The sequence below is a fragment of the Ambystoma mexicanum genome, chromosome 6p, assembly GCF_040938575.1.
Source record: "Ambystoma mexicanum isolate Mex_15411 chromosome 6p, UKY_AmexF1_1, whole genome shotgun sequence".
NCBI lineage: Eukaryota > Metazoa > Chordata > Amphibia > Caudata > Ambystomatidae > Ambystoma > Ambystoma mexicanum.
In genome coordinates this window covers 1,368,416,364-1,368,435,352 of record NC_090935.1, presented here as the reverse complement: position 1 = coordinate 1,368,435,352, position 18,989 = coordinate 1,368,416,364, and the positions used below count along the sequence as shown (strand labels likewise).

Sequence of the window (18,989 nt, the reverse complement as noted above, 5' to 3'; positions counted from 1 at the left end):
AATGTAACCAATTAAGGTTTATTTCTACTGACAACATGCAAGACACAATCTGAAAGGTGTGAACTTAGCTGTGCTGTCAGCAGCAAAGAAAGAGGAATTGGGATTAGAGTAATGGACTTATATAAGGAAGGGTCCCTGCTCATTGGTCTCCTGCAGGGCTTGACCTATCCTCCATGATGGATTGGGGAGCTCCCTTACATTGACATTGAACTCTATTTAGTTCTGTTCTTTACAACCTTTTGTTTGTAAAAGTGTTTTTCTTTGCTGCTGTGGTTTCAGAGTAAAGATTGTAATGCATAATATGAGCCTCCTGTCTTGTCAAAGAATTGGGAACCTTTGTATCGAGCTAGGAACTAACGAGCACTCCGGTCAAGGTGGCGTGCGCTGGCTAATCATTGCTACAGTATGTGCAGGAGATCTGGACGGAGACACAGCTGTGCCACTGCCTAAGTGCTGTCACTAACAACATCCACCCCGACACCATAGGTATTACGGTTGTGGGCTGGGCAGCTGAGCAGAAGGTGGGGCAGCATTTTCTGTGTAGCCAGGCAGCTACAGGCCCCACACGCCGCAGAGAGGCAGCACGAGTAGCAACCACCCAGGACCAGCATGAGAGGCCAGTTTAGCGTTGTAGGGGCGTTGGGCTGGGCCTGGCACAGAGGCAGCACACACAGCTGTGATACTGCAGACCATTGGCAAGGCGAAGTCGATGGGTACTTTCTTTTTATTGTTTCGACTTTTGCACAGACGAGTTGGCAACTAGGGGAAGGGTGGGGAGGGAAGCAGCAGGAGTGTCCACAGCTTTTTAAAATTTCTTTTTGCCAGTATAACATTGCAAAACTCGTTTGCTAAAAATGGAATATAGCCTAACACACGCGTTTAAGCCGTCGCCGTGTTGTGACATCACAATGAAGTATGACATTGTTGCCTTGTTTTTATTAAAAGTCAAGTGATTGACACATCCCTACACACAATGACAGCAAGGAATGAGGAACGGCACTGGACGAGTGAGTACAAATAGTGGGGGGCAGGATCATGATTCATATGAAACGAAAGCTGAAAGTAAGGAAACAATGGAGATAATGGAAGAAAAGAGAGATGGAAAGGAAGATAGGAAAGAAAGAGAAGTAAGGAGTGGAGGGGAAGTGAGGAAAGTAAGAAAGGAACTTTCAACCTTTTCAGTTGAAATTAAATAAATAGGCCCTGAACAGCTACTGTGCCGTGTGTTGGCAGCCTTATGACACATCAGGCAGAAATACACTTTAATCATTAGGACATTAGTTTATACTTTACATTGCGGCATGAGCGTACATGTTACAGTCTGTCTTGAACCTCTCTGGACCTAGGCTTTTAGGAACAGGTTCGGGTCTTCGATTATTCTGACCTCTGCCTCGTTTGGTCTCTTATTACTCTGGATTCTCAATGTGCAGTTTTCAGCACCCACTTTGCAGTGTGCCTGCTGGCACCTTCAGGCCGTCTCCATGGGCTTTTCAGTCTCCAGGCAGTGTTTGTCTGGTCTCAGATCTTCTCTTCTTACCTCATTGCCTTTTGAGTTGTCTCTGTAATTAGTGCCTTGTGGACAAAGAGCAGTTCAGTGGCTGTGGATATTTAAAGGCCGATTTATAGAATGAAATAGCACTGAAAAACGGGCACAAGCGTGCAAAATGCGCAAGCACCTGTTTGTTGATTTATGGAACACATAGTGCGTGACTTACCGGAGACTTGCGCTGAATCCGTTCCGGTCCAACACGTGACTGCGACACCACGAACGCCTATCCGTGAGACGCCCAGTGAAGGCGCATACGTCTAGTGCAGTCACCTAAAAAGGGGGCGAAACGCGTGGAATGGGGAACAACAAGCGTAAATGTGGGCGTTACGTGGGAAGTACCACAGTAAAATACTTGCAACGCCCACACACAAAAAGACGTGCTAATCCGGAAACACGTCCGCCAACGGAAAGCAGGCATAAGCGTCACCGCGCATCAAAAACAATGCACAAAAAGGTCACGCGATAAAGTTACGATGAATGTCCCATTTTTCGCAGCAGTATCTCCGGACACCGCAGGAGAAGGAGGATAGCCAGAGCACATATATTTTTTATCCAGGACCAGCCTTTTTGGGATGCCTGATGACCAGGTCTATGGCAGGTATAGGTTTCCACCTCATATCATATTAGACCTGGTCACGGAGTGGGAAGATGACCTCACATCACCCACCCTGTGCTCCCAAGCCCTGAGCCCCTTGGAAAAGGTGCTCAATGTACTGCATTTTTTGGCCACTGGGTCTTTTCAGCGGACAACTGCCATTGTTGAGGCATTTCACAGGCCACCCAGTCACGCTGCCTAAACAAGGTGTTGGCAATCATGACTGCACAACCCTCAGTCCGCAGGCACATATACATGCCTAGAACACCCGCAGAAAGGCAGGCCCTGGTCCAGGACTTTTACGGGGTGGGGCACTTCCCTAAAGTGCTTGGTGCCATTGATTGCACCCATGTGGCCCTACGTCCACCTAGGGCCACAGAGCACATCTATCTCAATCGCAAGCACTGGCATTCCATCAACGTGCAGGTTGTATGTGATGCCAAGGGAATCATCACCTCTGTATATGCCAACTATCCCGAGTCCACCCATGATAGTTTCATATTCAGAATGTCACCCCTACAGCTGGCCCTAGAAGCTGGGAGGCATGGCAAAACATGGCTCATTGGTGAGTACAAATGGCCCTGCAAATGCATGCATGTCTCACACAGACAAAACCACACCACTGACAACTCATCTTATCTCTACAGGGGACAGTGCCTACCCTCTGAGCACCTACATAATGACGCCAATGCGGAACCCCACCACACCATCCCAGGTAAGATACAAGAAAGCCCATATTGCAACTAGGGGCATAGTGGAGCGCACATTCGGAGTGCTAAAGTCATGTTTCCGATCCCTAGACCACTCTGGTGGACAGCTACTATATGCACCACCAGTAGTGTGCAGTATCATTGTGGCAGCATATCTCCTGCACAACTTTGCAACATAGCGTGGCGTACTGGTGGACATGGTGGTGCCCCCACACCCCCAAACACATGCACGGTGGCTGTTTTTGGCACAATTTTGAACCTAAAATCCAACCACTGCGGAGTGCACACAGCCTGGAACATTCCAGGTGACAATCGATGATGACAAAGGGACAATCATCTGTCCCAACCTTAACACCCTGATAATGTGTCCTTGGAAGTGCTACATTGTGCGCATCCCTTGGTACTAAAACTATCTCAATCTGGTGTGCACAAAGGGAATACATGGAAGCTGGAGTATGCCAGAAACGGCATGACAGAGTACACATCTAAATGCTGGTATGTCACCTAAACCATCCCACACTTCATGTCACCTGCTTGACACACCATGGCATGCAATGTCTAAACAGAGAAATAAATGGACAACACATAAAACTAATGTCACAAAGCGTGCAACGATCAACCTAAAAAGTCCAGAAATAACTCACTCATCGATATAACCATGTACACAGGAACATCAATTGGCCAGTACAACAAACCAGAAACACAGGACCCAAGAGTTCATCTTTCTGACCGTGACCATCCCCAAATGCACATGTGCCTCAATGTGTTGTGACTTACACATGCCACCCTTCTAAATGGCACGCTTCAAAATATGTGTGGCACTGCTAACCAAAGGGGGCCAGGGAAGGGCATATAGCATGAAGGCTAACTACAATGGAGACAGTCAAGGCAATACATGAAAATGGAACATGAACAAAGATGCATCTCAATGTACGAACATAAAATGATGGCAACCATGCACTGGACAAACGATCATGAATCCCATCAGGGTTGTATACACAGGTCGGATTTGAGACTGCCCACAGATAGAATGGAAGCCCAATGCCACTGTGTAAATTACTTTCACACGCTGCACTCCAAGCAAGCCCATGGAAAGGAGAGGGAGGAGTGGCATATGTGTTTGGACCCATGCACTAACACAACACGAGACAAGCCACTATGGGACTAACTGGAACTTACAGTGGATGCCCTCGGCTGCCACACAAAGCAACACACAGGCCCTCATTACGACCCTGGCGGTAAGGGGTTTACGCCAGCGTTAGCTGCGCCGACCCCTTACCGCCAACTACGAGTTCCCAGAGCGCCATGGTCATTTTTCCGCCCGCTTTTTGCGGGCGTAAAAACCCATGGCGCTATGGGACCTCGGTGTTAATTACGCCACCGTAGTGTACGGTGGCGTAATTAACACCTTCCCCACTCCCATTGAGCCCTATGGGGCCGAAATGGGAATGGGGAAGGGTAAATGGGTCAATGGGGACTTACCGCCCCGCCGACCTCGGAATGGGGCGGTAAGTCCGCCATCCGCCATGGCGTAAAGGGACTTTGCGCCATGGCGGAAAAGTCCGCCGATGGCGGTAAAAATCCGCCAGGGTCGTAATGAGGGCCACAGTCACATAAATGCACAATAGACAAAAAACGAATAAAAGAAATTCAAAAATGCCCAAAGGGGACTGGGTGTGGGGGCCCACCCATTGGGGGTTGGGGGCCCACCCAGGAGGGAGGAGGTGCAGGGTGCATGTCAACACCCACATGTGCGGATGTTAATAAAGAACCTGCCATGGGTTAATGGGCAGCACGGCTATGATGGAGTGGGAGACCCGTCGCTGCTGTTGCCACCCTCTGGTGCTGCATCAGAATGTGTTAGTGGAAAGGAGATAAACACGCATAGCCTTGGACTGGTCCTCCATGGCAGTGGCCAATGCGGGAGTGAGATGCTTGCATCTGCAACATGATGGCCCGGAGGTCTCCATGCAACACCTCACGGGATGCACTCAGTTCCTCCGTGATGGTAGAAGTCATCAGTTACATCTGATGTTCAGAGCGTCTACTGCTGGCTGCCTCGAGTGCAGCCAGTGTAGTCCTGGGGGACCTATACTCTTACCTCAGGGCTTCCATGTTGGCTCGACCCTCTGCAGCCAAGGATGCTCACAGAGCCCTCAGTTCGGCTCCTATTGCTGACCACCATGTTCAGTCTGTGTGAGCGGCATGTAGACTGGAATGCCTGCTGCTGGTGCTCCACCTGTCTTGCTGGGGGTATCATGGAATTGGCCACCCTATCCATGCCATGAGCCAACATCTCATGTGAAGCAGCCTGTTGTTGTGCAACAGCATACATGGACTGCTCCCACACAGTATCACCAGCAAACACATGGCCACCGCGTTGGCGGACCCCATGCCTGCCTAGGCCAAGTGTTCCTGGCCCTTGATGTGATGACGCCATCTGTGGCTGCAGGATTGCATCCCTCCTTTGAATTGCTGCCCCAGGACCAGGAGTCAATACTGTGGAGTGTGACCCTGCAACCGTAACCACCACAGACGGACGTCCTGACCCTGACTGGCCCTGTGAGGGGTCTCCCTCCTCCAGACAATTGGGATGCAACAGCACCCACAGTCGATGCACTCACCTGGGACACCACAGAGGTATCCATATCTGATTCACCACCAGAGCCTAAGGCTTCCTCGGAGACGGACTCGGACTGAGTCTGGGCCAGGATGCCCTGTAGCTTTTGTTTGTTTGTTTGTTTTATTCATTTATAATGCACACCAGACCCGAGGGAAAGAGGGTGCAGCAGTACATGATATGTAAAGCTTACAAAGGTTACAAAGGTTACAAGTTCCAATTTACAAAGTGTTAATAATATAAACAGGCCGAAGCAGTAATACAGTAAATTATATAGAGGATATTTTACAGTAAATTATATACAGGATATTATATAGTAATTGCCGGTAGTGTAACATCGGAGTCGTAGTACGGGCAATACGAGACAGAACAATTTATAGTATACAAGGTGTATCTGTAATAAAGGCGAGTGGGTGGCATGGGGCACTAGCTAGCTGATCGATTGCTTCAAATGGTTGATGTAGTTGGATCTGAATTTAAGGTAGGATTTCTCAGAACTTATAGTGTGGGGCAGTGAATTCCATACTTGGGCCGTCCGGACGGGGAAGCTTGCGCCTCCGGCCTTGGTCAATTTGAATCTGGGAATTTTAAATGTATTGTCATTGGAGATTCTTGAGGGTCTGGAGGATCTTCTTTCTACAAATCTATCAGAGAGATAGGGATGAGCCGCATTGTTAAGGGCTTTGTGTGTGAGGGAGGCAACTTTCAGTAAGATTTTTCTTGGGTCGACAGCCAGTTGTTATTCTGCCTTATCTTAGAAATATGGGATCGTTTAGAGATACCAAGAGCTGCTCTCAAGGCATTATTTTGTAGAATGTGTATTCTATGTGCGATGTATTTATTAGCCCCAATATATAGGGAATTACAATAATCGAGTCTAGATATATTGAGAGCTCTAGCTAGAATCACAAGTTATCGTCAGAGATACAGTGTTTACCAGCTCGGATAAGCTTACATGTGTAAACTGTGTCTGAGGCCAGAGAATTCACCTGTTTGTTGAAGGAGAGGGTGGCATCTAGATAGAAGCCTAGATTCTTCACTTCCTTGGCTACCTTGATAGTATTCCCGTCGATCTCGAAGGCTAGGTATTCCTGGCCTAGTCTTTTGAGATTGGAATGTGTGCCCAGAATGATTAATTCTGTTTTGTCATCATTCAGGCATAGACCGTGAGTTGCCATCCATGCCTGGATGATGACTTACACCCTATTTATCAAGGCCAAATCCTTGTTGTAATCCCCAGAAAGTGGGAGGAGGATCTGGGTATCATCTGCATAGTTAGTGTAGGTGATACCAAGAAGATCCAGATCATCAAAAGGGGCTTAGTAAATATGTTGTATAGTGTCGGAGACACACATGAGCCTTGGGGAATGCCTCACAGGATGGGGATTGGGTCCGCTGCATCTGAGGGGGAGAACACCCTCATGGTCCTTTCACTTAGGAAAGATTCGACCCATATTATGGCTTCTTTGGAGAAGTGTGCAGCAGAGATTAGGTGGTTGCAGAGGACTTTGTGATCTACAAGGTTCAAAGCAACTGAGAGATCCAAAAGTAGGAGGAGTGCTGTTTGACCTTTGTCTCTTAACTCATCAATTTGAGCCTTCAAATCGATGAGAGTGGTCTCGGTCCCATGTTGTGGATGGAAGCCAGACTGCCTTGTTCCTAGGAGCTTATGGTGTTCTAGAAATTTTTGGATTTGGGTGTATGCTATCTTGTCCAGGATTTTTAGCAGGAAGGGGACTGTCGTAATGGGGTGGTAGTTACTAGGGATAAGGGGGTCAAGGGATTGTTTTTTTAGTAGCGGCAGTGCCGATGATTGTTTCAGGTTGGATGGCACAATGCCTGAGGTGAATGAGGCATTAACGAGCTTAGATATGAAGGGAGAGAGTTCTCTAGCGGCATCTTTTATAAATTGTGCAGGGCACAGGTCGCCTTGACAATTGGAAGGCTAAAGAGAGAGGATGATTTTCTCCACCTCCAGGATAGATGTTTTGGTGAATCTGAATTGGATAGTTGTGTTTTGTTACAACGGGGGTGGGTTGGTGTTAGGTATTGGCAGTTGATTAAGAGTTGCTTTCTTAGCTGCAATTTTCTTTTGAAGCTTGGTAACTTTGTTGGTCAGTGCTTGTTGTATCTCCGTGCACCAGGATTTGTCTTTTGTGCATATATCTGTGATGGGAGTAGGCGACTCTAGTTCCTTCAAGATTGAAAACAGCTCCCTCATACTTGAGTTGGCCGTGGATATACGCTTATTATATGAGTTGCGTTTGGCCAGGATAATTTCCTTCTTGTATTGTGAGGAGATTTCTATGAGTTTGTTTTTATGGTCTTTTGAGGGGGTAATTCTCCAAGAGGATTCGCAACTTCTTTTAAGTTGACGGAGATCTTTCCGTTCAGGGGTGAACCATTCATTAAGGTGAGCTTTAGGTTTACTTGGTCTAGGTTTTAGAGGGGCTGTGTTGTCAAGTGTGGTTCGTATGATTTTGTTGTACTCTTCAACAAGTAACTCTGGATCTAGATGTTCATCTAGTTGGTTTAGGGTGGGTAGAATAGCAGGGATCACTTTGTCTTTACTGATACTCTTTTTGTTCCTAGTAGGGCATGAGGGGGCCATATTGGCTGCAGGAGGGAGTGGCCTAGTGGTGGATAAATCATAGGTTACCAAGTAGTGGTCCGTCCATAATTGTGGGGAGATGGAGGTAATGGCGGCAGAGCAGTTGTAGTCTGCTAACCAGTCAAGGGTTCTCCCTCTGTTGTGGGTGGGTTCCACAATTTTATGGGTTAATCCCAATTCAGTGAGGGTATTAGCCACATTGGAGGCATGTTTGTCTGATGGGTCGTTATAACCTAGATTAAAGTCTCCCAGAATGAGTAGTTGCGTGGAGGTTTTGACATTGGTATATAATAGACAGTTAATATCTTTTTTAAATGTACCCACCGGGCCGGGGGGCCTATAAATGAGGTAGATGGTCAAGGTCTGTGAGTTATGAAGTGGGATTTTGATTGCACACACTTCACAAGAGTTGGAGTCTGGAGTGACAGTGGTTCTCATGTTTAGGCAGATTTTGGCAATGATAGTAATGCCACCACCTCGCATGTTATTTCTATCTTGTCTCAGAATTGTATAGCCATCTGGGATTGCTAGAGATAATAGGGATGCTGCCGCCTCATGCAGCCAGGTCTCTGTGACGACAAGGAAGTCCAATTTATTAGACAGTATAATTTTGCAGATGTCAGTGGCATGTGCTGTTAGGGATCTGGCATTTATTAGTCCGCCCTTAAACAGAAGGGCTGCAGTGGTGGTTTTGGTTTTGATGTGGGAGGTAAGAGATGTCTTGGTTTTGCTATTAGCAGTGCTAGCATGATGAGTAATGGTTCTTTTGTTGGTGACAGAGAGGGATCTAGTCAAAAGCAGTGTAACTTCATGAGCTACCACACCATGTCCTCCACTGGTGGTTGGTCGTGGCTCAGTATCCTGTTCCTCTTCCACCTCCTCCTCTACATCCAGTGCCTCGTTACCTGCACATGGACAGCAAGAAAATGAAGAGCCATGTAAATACCATAGACCACACACATATGCATCACAATGTCATCATGTAAGACATCAACCTGCCATGTCACAAACTCCCGCACCTACGCATTGTCAATGCAAGTGAAGGCTAGCATGAAAGCAGTCATGGACCTGTGTGGAAGAGCTAAATACAACCTGTAGTGCATGGTGCATAGCACCTGCTACACACATGAGCACCTGACTGGCATAGTTCATCCACCAACATCACAGATGCAAAAACACATATGCCATGTACCATAGCCATGCCTGATCCATAATACTGCATTAGATGTGACTTGCTGACTACAGTCCCAGAGCCATGTGCAATGGATGTGAGATGACATGGCATGTAAATCACAAACTCAATACACACAGATGTCACACAGTGCAACGATGCAAGGGTGGTGAAATGTAGTGAAGTCAGACACACCCATCCCATGAGGCCAGCTCAAATTGACATCAAGCGAGTGAAAAGGCATGGTGAAGGTGAGACCTGGGGTTGGAAGTGGGGGGCAGTGCAGTACATGGGAGTGGCATACCAAATAAATACAACTACATCATCATCAACAAAAATGTCTCTTACCGACCTGAAAATCCAAATAGATACTATCAGAGATTCAGGTAAAATGGCTATATTACTTCTGCTGGACTTATCAGCAGCATTTGACCTTGTAGACCATGACAAACTTTGTGACACACTAGCAAAAGACTTTAGTTTCTCCAACAATGCCACACTTTGGATTAAATAATTTTTAGCTGAACGTACGCCCAGAGTTGCCATAGGCAAAGATGCTGCTGATCCCATAGCTGTCCCCTTTGGAGTCGCCCAAGGATCATGCCTTTCCCCTACCCTCTATAATGCCTATACAAAACTCCTTTTCTCAGCACTAGACGACATGGGTATCATCTACACAAACGTTGGAGATGACACCCAGATCCTTATCCCCATTACCGGGGACTATGCCCAAGACACCCAGACCATTAACAAAGTCTACCCCATCATTCAAAATTGGATGGCAATGAAAAGCCTCTGCCATAACGATGAGAAGACTGAGGTCCTCATTGTGGGCTCCCAGTCCAGAATAGGAACCCTCCATCCAGACTACACACATATTAATATTGACGGTACCTTGATCCCAGTACTTAAGCAAGTCAAAACTCTTGGCGTATATCTAGATGCCAATCTCACCATGAGCAAACACATCTCAGCCCTCTCATCCTCCACAGCATACACCGCCAAACTCATTGCTCTAAGCTGCCAATTCCTTTTACCCTCCAAATGTACTACGTTGGCCAGAGCTCTGATTTTAACTAAGCTCGATTACTGTAATGCCCTTCTACTAGGAACTTCCAATACCAATATCAGTAAGTTACAGCTGTTGCAGAATAAAGCCCTTAGAGCTGCACTAGGTATAAAGAAATCAGAGCACATCTCCAACATTAGGCGAGAAAACCACTGGCTGCCTATCAAAGCCAGAATCATTTTCAAAACCTTATGTGTTGTACACAAAAGCCTTATGAATAAAGCCCCTAGCTACCTCAACGACACTATACAGAAAAAAACATTTAGTAGGACCCTTAGATCAAACAACCAGGCACTACTGGAAATCCCGCGATACAAATGAACTAGAGCAGGAGGAAGTAGCTTCAGAGTCCTCGCCCCCACTCTCTGGAATTCCCTACCACTTAGTATTAAAAATGAGGAAACCACTTCAGCTCTGAAAACCCAGCTGTTTAACCCTTTAAGTGCCATGGGTATTTCTCCCCAGTGCCAGGGCCTTTTTTGGTGATTTTGGTATGTGGCCATTCAATGGCTTGTAACTTTTTTGTTACATGAGATATCTCGGCCAAATTTGGCTCCTTTTTTCCCACATGTAGGCGGTCGTAACGCCACCCAGGAATCCCAGGTTGCTGTAGGGGGGTGAGAGAAAATAAGGAAAAAGTGCGAAAATTTTGGGTTTTTTCAAAAAATGGCAATAAAATGATGTACAAAGAAGCCTGTGGTTTTTTCCTTGTAAGAGCTAGGAACAAATGGTTTGCTGTGCTGAGTTCCCCAATTTCGTGGCTTTCAGGAACAGGTTGAGTGGAAATGGAAAAAAATTATTTTGATGTGGTTATCAACCGTTTTGTGAGAGGTAGGCGATTTTTGCCATTTTTGCCAATTGGACATGCATGGACGGAATGGAAGAAAAGGGCAGGAAAGCCAAATTGGAGGACAGAAAGGCATATATTTCTGATAAGTAGACAAAATTCCAAGTTTAGGAAGGGGTGATTTGCATAGGTCAGGCAACAACTAGGTAGGGGAAACTGCCATCGAATGGGGGAAAAGCAGGAAAATGACTGAAAAAAAAGGTATGTGTTGGACATGGTTGGCTTGGTACGGCAATGGCTTCTATGAATTTTGAGAAAAGCAATGCTCCGCTACATTCCCCCGACTCTTGCAGTTAGGAGAGCATACAATTTTTGTAGTGTTTTTACAAAACAAGCAATACCACAAGCCAAACACTGAGCCATGGTACACAGGAGTTTTACGCTCACGGCCTGACCAGACGCAATAAGCATGTGTAAATTGGGAAAACCAATGTGGTGAGGAACGGCAGCCATACATTTTTTGAAAGAGCACAGGCAGGCCTTTTCAAGGGTAGGTGACTTGTGCAGGTTACAAAAGTGTATGGTGGCTAAAGCAGCGACTAAATGTAGGTCACATTTGGGAAAAGAAAGGGTTGTGAGAAAAAGGGCACCAGCAAATGGGTCAAAACGTTATGAAAACCACACAAACACAACACATGGCCTACCGTCCCGAGTTCCCACAGGTGTCCCGATGAAAATGGTACCCCACATGTGTGGGTGCACCTACCTGGCCGCCAAGGGGAAAGCCTAAAACACAAGTAACCCCAAGTCTGTTTTCAGAGCGAAATCTCAGACATTCTGCCGACCGGCACAACGTACAGATATGGGCCTCGGGTGTCCAAGCCGCCGAGGAAAACAGGGAACCCCATGCATTTCCGAAAAGAGGACACCCGTGGGAATCCGCAGAGGTATGATTTGCGCACATCGCCCCAGATTTTATTACCCAGACAGCCCCGCAAAGTCTGAAATGTGGGGAAAAAAACGCTTTTTCCGCACATTTCGCTCGACGCACCCATCGAAACACGCCCCCAACAACACATGGCCTACCGTCATGCGTTCCCACAGGTGTCCCGATGAAAACGGTACCTCACATGTGTGGGTGCACCTACCTGGCCGCCAAGAGGAAAGCCTAAAACACAAGTAACCCCAAGTCTGTTTTCAGAGGGAAATCTCAGACATTCTGCCGACCGGCACAACGTACAGATATGGGCCTCGGGTATCCAAGCCACCGAGGAAAACGGGGAACCCCATGCATTTCCGAAAAGAGGACACCCGTGGGAATCCGCAGAGGTATGATTTGCGCACATCGCCCCAGATTTTATTACCCAGACAGCCCCGCAAAGTCCGAAATGTCGGGAAAAAAACGCTTTTTCCGCACATTTCGCTCGACGCACCCATCGAAACACGCCCCCAACAACACATGGCCTACTGTCACACGTTCCCACAGGTGTCCCGATGAAAACGGTACCTCACATGTGTGGGTGCACCTACCTGGCCGCCAAGGGGAAAGCCTAAAACACAAGTAACCCCAAGTCTGTTTTCAGAGCGAAATCTCAGACATTCTGCCGACCGGCACAACGTACAGATATGGCCCTCGGGTGTCCAAGCCACTAAGGAAAACAGGGAACCCCATGCATTTCCGAAAAGAGGACACCCGTGGGAATACGCAGAGGTATGATTTGCGCACATCGCCCCAGATTTTATTACCCAGATAGCCCCACAAAGTCCGAAATGTCGGGAAAAAAACGCCTTTTCTGCACATTTCACTCGACGCACCCATCGAAACACGCCCCCAACAGCACATGGCCTACCGTCACGCGTTCCCACAGGTGTCCCGATGAAAACGGTACCTCACATGTGTGGGTGCACCTACCTGGCCGCTAAGGGGAAAGCCTAAAACACAAGTAACCGCAAGTCTGTTTTCAGAGGGAAATCTCAGACATTCTGCCGACCGGCACAACGTACAGATATGGGGCTCGGGTGTCCAAGCCACCAAGGAAAACGGGGAACCCCATGCATTTCCGAAAAGAGGACACCCGTGGGAATCCGCAGAGGTATGATTTGCACACATCGCCCCAGTATTTATTACCCAGACAGCCCTGCAAAGTCCAAATTGTGGGGAAAAAAACGCTTTTTCCGTACATTTCGCTCGATGCACCCATCGAAACACGCCCCCAACAACACATGGCCTACCGTCACGCGTTCCAACAGGTGTCCCGATGAAAACGGTACCTCACATGTGTGGGTGCACCTACCTGGCCGCCAAGGGGAAAGCGTAAAACACAAGTAACCCCAAGTCTGTTTTCAGAGCGAAATCTCTGACATTCTGCCGACCGGCACAACGTACAGATATGGCCCTCGGGTGTCCAAGCCACCGAGGAAAACAGGGAACCCCATGCATTTCCGAAAAGAGGACACCCGTGGGAATCCGCAGAGGTATGATTTGCGCACATCGCCCCAGAATTTTTTACCCAGACAACCCCGCAAAGTCCGAAATGTCAGGAAAAAACTACTTTTTCCGCACATTTCGCTCGACGCACCCATCAAAACACGCCCCCAACAACACATGGCCTACCGTCCCACGTTCCCACAGGTGTCCCGATGAACACGGTACCTCACATGTGTGGGTGCACCTACCTGGCCGCCAAGGGCAAAGCCTAAAACACAAGTAACCCCAAGTCTGTTTTCAGAGTGAAATCTCAGACATTCTGCCCACCGGCACAACATACAGATATGGGCCTCGGGTGTTCAAGCCACTGAGGAAAACAGGGAACGCCATGCATTTCCGAAAAGAGGACACCCGTGGGAATACGCAGAGGTATGATTTGCGCACATCCCCCCAGATTTTAATACCCAGAGAGGCCCGCAAAGTCCGAAATGTCGGGAAAAAAACGCCTTTTCCGCACATTTCGCTCGACGCACCCATCGAAACATGCCCCCAACAACACATGGCCTACCGTCACGCGTTCCCACAGGTGTCCCGATGAAAATGGTACCTCTCATGTGTGGGTGCACCTACCTGGCCGCCAAGGGGAAAGCCTAAAACACAAGTAACCCCAAGTCTGTTTTCAGAGCGAAATCTCAGACATTCTGCCGACCGGCACAACGTACAGATATGGGCCTCGGGTGTCCAAGCCACCAAGGAAAATGGGGAACCCCATGCATTTCCGAAAAGAGGACACCCGTGGGAATCCGAAGAGGTATGATTTGCGCACATCGCCCCAGATTTTATTACCCAGACAGCCCCGCAAAGTCCGAAAAGTCAGGAAAAAAACGCTTTTTCCACACATTTCGCTCGACGCACCCATCGAAACACGCCCCCAACAACACATGGCCTACCGTCACACGTTCCCACAGGTGTCCCGATGAAAACATTACCTCACATGTGTGGGTGCACCTACCCGGCTGCCAAGGGGAAAGCCTAAAACACAAGTAACCCCAAAGTCTGCTTTCATGGCGAAATCTCAGACATTCTGCCGACCGCCACAACGTACAGATATGGGCCTCGGGTGTCCAAGCCACCGAGGAAAACAGGGAAACCCATGCATTTCCGAAAAGAGGACACCCATGGGAATCCGCAGAGGTATGATTTGCACACATCGCCCCAGAATTTTTTTACCCAGACAGCCCCGCAAAGTCCAAAATGTTGAGAAAAAAACACTTTTTCTGCACATTTCGCTCGACGCACCCATCAAAACATGCCCCCCCACAACACATGGCCTACCGTCACGCTTTCCCACAGGTGTCCCGATGAAAACGGTACCTCACATGTGTGGGTGCACCTACCTGGCTGCCAAGGGTAAAGCCTAAAACACAAGTAACCCCGAGTCTGTTTTCAGAGCGAAATCTCAGACAGTCTGCCGACCGGCACAACGTACAGATATGGGCCTCGGGTGTCCAAGCCACCGAGGAAAACAGGGAACCCCATGCATTTACAAAAAGAAGACACCCGTGGGAATCCGCAGATGTATGATTTGCGCACATCGCCCCAGATTTTATTACCCAGACAGCCCCGCAATGTCCGAAAAGTCGGGAAAAAAACGCTTTTTCCGCACATTTCGCTCGACGCACCCATTGAAACACGCCCCCAACAACACATGGCCTACCGTCACACGTTCCCACAGGTGTCCCGATGAAAACGGTACCTCACATGTGTGGGTGCACCTACCTGCCCGCCAAGGGGAAAGCCTAAAACACAAGCAACCCCAAGTCTGTTTTCAGAGGGAAATCTCAGACATTCTGCCGACCGGCACAACGTACAGATATGGGCCTCGGGTGTCCAAGCCACCGAGGAAAACAGGGAACCCCATGCATTTCCGAAAAGAGGACACCCGTGGGAATCCGCAGAGGTATGATTTGCGCACATCGCCCCAGAATTTATTACACAGACAGCCCTGCAAAGTCCGAAATGTGGGGGAAAAAATGCTTTTTCTGCACATTTTGCTCGACGCACCCTTCGAAACACGCCCCCAACAACACATGGCCTACGGTCACGCGTTCCCACAGGTGTCCCGATGAAAATGGTACCTCACATGTGTGGGTGCACCTACCTGGCCGCCAAGGGGAAAGCCTAAAACACAAGTAACCCCAAGTCTGTTTTCAGAGCGAAATCTCAGACATTTTGCCGACCGGCACAACGTACAGATATGGCCCTTGGGTGTCCAAGCCACCGAGGAAAACAGGGAACCCCATGCATTTCCGAAAAGAGGACACCCGTGGGAATCCGCAGAGGTATGATTTGCACACATCGCCCCATAATTTTTTACACAGACAGCCCCGCAAAGTCCGAAATGTCGGGAAAAAAACACTTTTTCCGCACATTTCGCTTGACGCACCCATCAAAACATGCCCCCAACAACACATGGCCTACCGTCATGCGTTCCCACAGGTGTCCCGATGAAAACGGTACCTTACATGTGTGGGTGCACCTACCTGGCCGCCAAGGGGAAAGCCTAAAACACAAGTAACCCCAAGTCTGTTTTCAGAGCGAAATCTCAGACATTCTGCCGACCGGCACAACATACAGATATGGGCCTCGGGTGTCCAAGCCACTCAGGAAAACAGGGAACCCCATGCATTTCCGAAAAGAGGACACCCGTGGGAATACGCAGAGGTATGATTTGCGCACATCGCCCCAGATTTTATTACCCAGACAGCCCCGCAAAATCCGAAATGTCGGGAAAAAAACACTTTTTCCGCACATTTCGCTCGACGCACCCATCTAAACATGCCCCCAACAACACATGGCCTACCGTCACGGGTTCCCACAGGTGTCCCGATGAAAACGGTACCTCACATGTGTGGGTGCACCTACCTGGCCGCTAAGGTGAAAGCCTAAAACACAAGTAACCCCAAGTCTGTTTTCAGAGCGAAATCTCAGACATTCTGCCGACCGGCACAACATACAGATATGGGCCTCGGTTGTCCAAACCACCGAGGAAAACAGGGAACCACATGCATTTCCGAAAAGAGAACACCCGTGGGAATACGCAGAGGTATGATTTGCGCACATTGCCCCAGATTTTATTACCCAGACAGCCCCGCGAAGTCCGAAAAGTCGGGAAAAAAACGCTTTTTCCGCACATTTCACTCGACGCACCCATCGAAACACGCCCCCAAAAACACATAACCTACCGTCACACGTTCCCACAGGTGTCCCGATGAAAACGTTACCTCACATGTGTGGGTGCACCTACCTGGCGGCCAAGGGGAAAGCCTAAAACACAAGTAACCCCAAGTCTGTTTTCAGAGCGAAATCTCAGACATTCTGCCGACCGGCACAACATACAGATATGGGCCTCGGGTGTCCAAGCCACCGAGGAAAACAGGGAAACCCATGCATTTCCGAAAAGAGGACACCCGTGGGAATACGCAGAGGTATGATTTGCGCACATCGCCCCAGATTTTATTACCCAGATAGCCCCGCAAAGTCCGAAATGTCGGGAAAAAAATGCCTTTTCCGCACATTTCACTCGATGCACCCATCGAAACACGCCCCCAACAACACATGGCCTACTGCCACGCGTTCCCATAGGTGTCCCGATGAAAACGATACCTCACATGTGTCGGTGCACCTACCTGGCCACCAAGGGGAAAGCCTAAAACACAAGTAACCCCAAGTCTGTTTTCAGAGGGAAATCTCAGACATTCTGCCGACCGGCACAACGTATAGATCTGGGCCTCGGGTGTCCAAGCCACCGAGGAAAACAGAGCACCCCATGCATTTCCGAAAAGAGGACACCCGTGGGAATCCGCAGAGGTATGATTTGCGCACATCGCCCCAGAATGTATTACCCAGACAGCCCTGCAAAGTCCGAAATGTGGGGAAAAAAATGCTTTTTCCGCACATTTCGCTCGACGCACCCATCGAAACACGCCCCCAACAACATATGGCCTACCGTCCCGCGTTCCCACAGGTGTCCCGATGAAAACGGTACCTCACATGTGTGGGTGCACCTACCTGGCCGCCAAGGGGAAAGCCTAAAACACAAGTAACCCCAAGTCTGTTTTCAGAGCGAAATCTCAGACATTCTGCCGACCGGCACAACATACAGATATGGTCCTCGGGTGTCCAAGCCACCGAGGAAAACAGGGAACCCCATGCATTTCTGAAAAGAGGACACCCGTGGGAATCCGCAGAGGTATGATTTGCACACATCGCCCCATAATTTTTTACACAGACAGCCCTGCAAAGTCCGAAATGTGGGGAAAAAAACGCTTTTTCTGCACATTTTGCTCGACGCACCCTTCGAAACACGCCCCCAACAACACATGGCCTACGGTCACGCGTTCCCACAGGTGTCCCGATGAAAACGGTACCTCACATGTGTGGGTGCACCTACCTGGCCGCCAAGGGGAAAGCCTAAAACACAAGTAACCCCAAGTCTGTTTTCAGAGCGAAATCTCAGACATTTTGCCGACCGGCACAACGTACAGATATGGCCCTTGGGTGTCCAAGCCACCGAGGAAAACAGGGAACCCCATGCATTTCCGAAAAGAGGACACCCGTGGGAATCCGCAGAGGTATGATTTGCACACATCGCCCCATAATTTTTTACACAGACAGCCCCGCAAAGTCCGAAATGTCGGGAAAAAAACACTTTTTCCGCACATTTCGCTTGACGCACCCATCAAAACATGCCCCCAACAACACATGGCCTACCGTCATGCGTTCCCACAGGTGTCCCGATGAAAACGGTACCTCACATGTGTGGGTGCACCTACCTGGCCGCCAAGGGGAAAGCCTAAAACACAAGTAACCCCAAGTCTGTTTTCAGAGCGAAATCTCAGACATTCTGCCGACCGGCACAACATACAGATATGGGCCTCGGGTGTCCAAGCCACTCAGGAAAACAGGGAACCCCATGCATTTCCGAAAAGAGGACACCCGTGGGAATACGCAGAGGTATGATTTGCGCACATCGCCCCAGATTTTATTACCCAGACAGCCCCGCAAAATCCGAAATGTCGGGAAAAAAACACTTTTTCCGCACATTTCGCTCAACGCACCCATCTAAACATGCCCCCAACAACACATGGCCTACCGTCACGCGTTCCCACAGGTGTCCCGATGAAAACGGTACCTCACATGTGTGGGTGCACCTACCTGGCCGCTAAGGTGAAAGCCTAAAACACAAGTAACTCCAAGTCTGTTTTCAGAGCGAAATCTCAGACATTCTGCCGACCGGCACAACATACAGATATGGGCCTCGGTTGTCCAAACCACCGAGGAAAACAGGGAACCCCATGCATTTCCGAAAAGAGAACACCCGTGGGAATACGCAGAGGTATGATTTGCGCACATTGCCCCAGATTTTATTACCCAGACAGCCCCGCAA

General features: G+C 48.8%; 1 long non-coding RNA gene across 1 annotated transcript in view; it reads right to left on the bottom strand.

Annotated features, from left to right (window-relative positions):
• The window catches only part of LOC138510430 (uncharacterized), a 614,646-nt gene that overhangs the window by 42,580 nt on the left and 553,077 nt on the right, over positions 1-18,989 (bottom strand). The gene's annotated exons all lie outside the window — the stretch shown is intronic.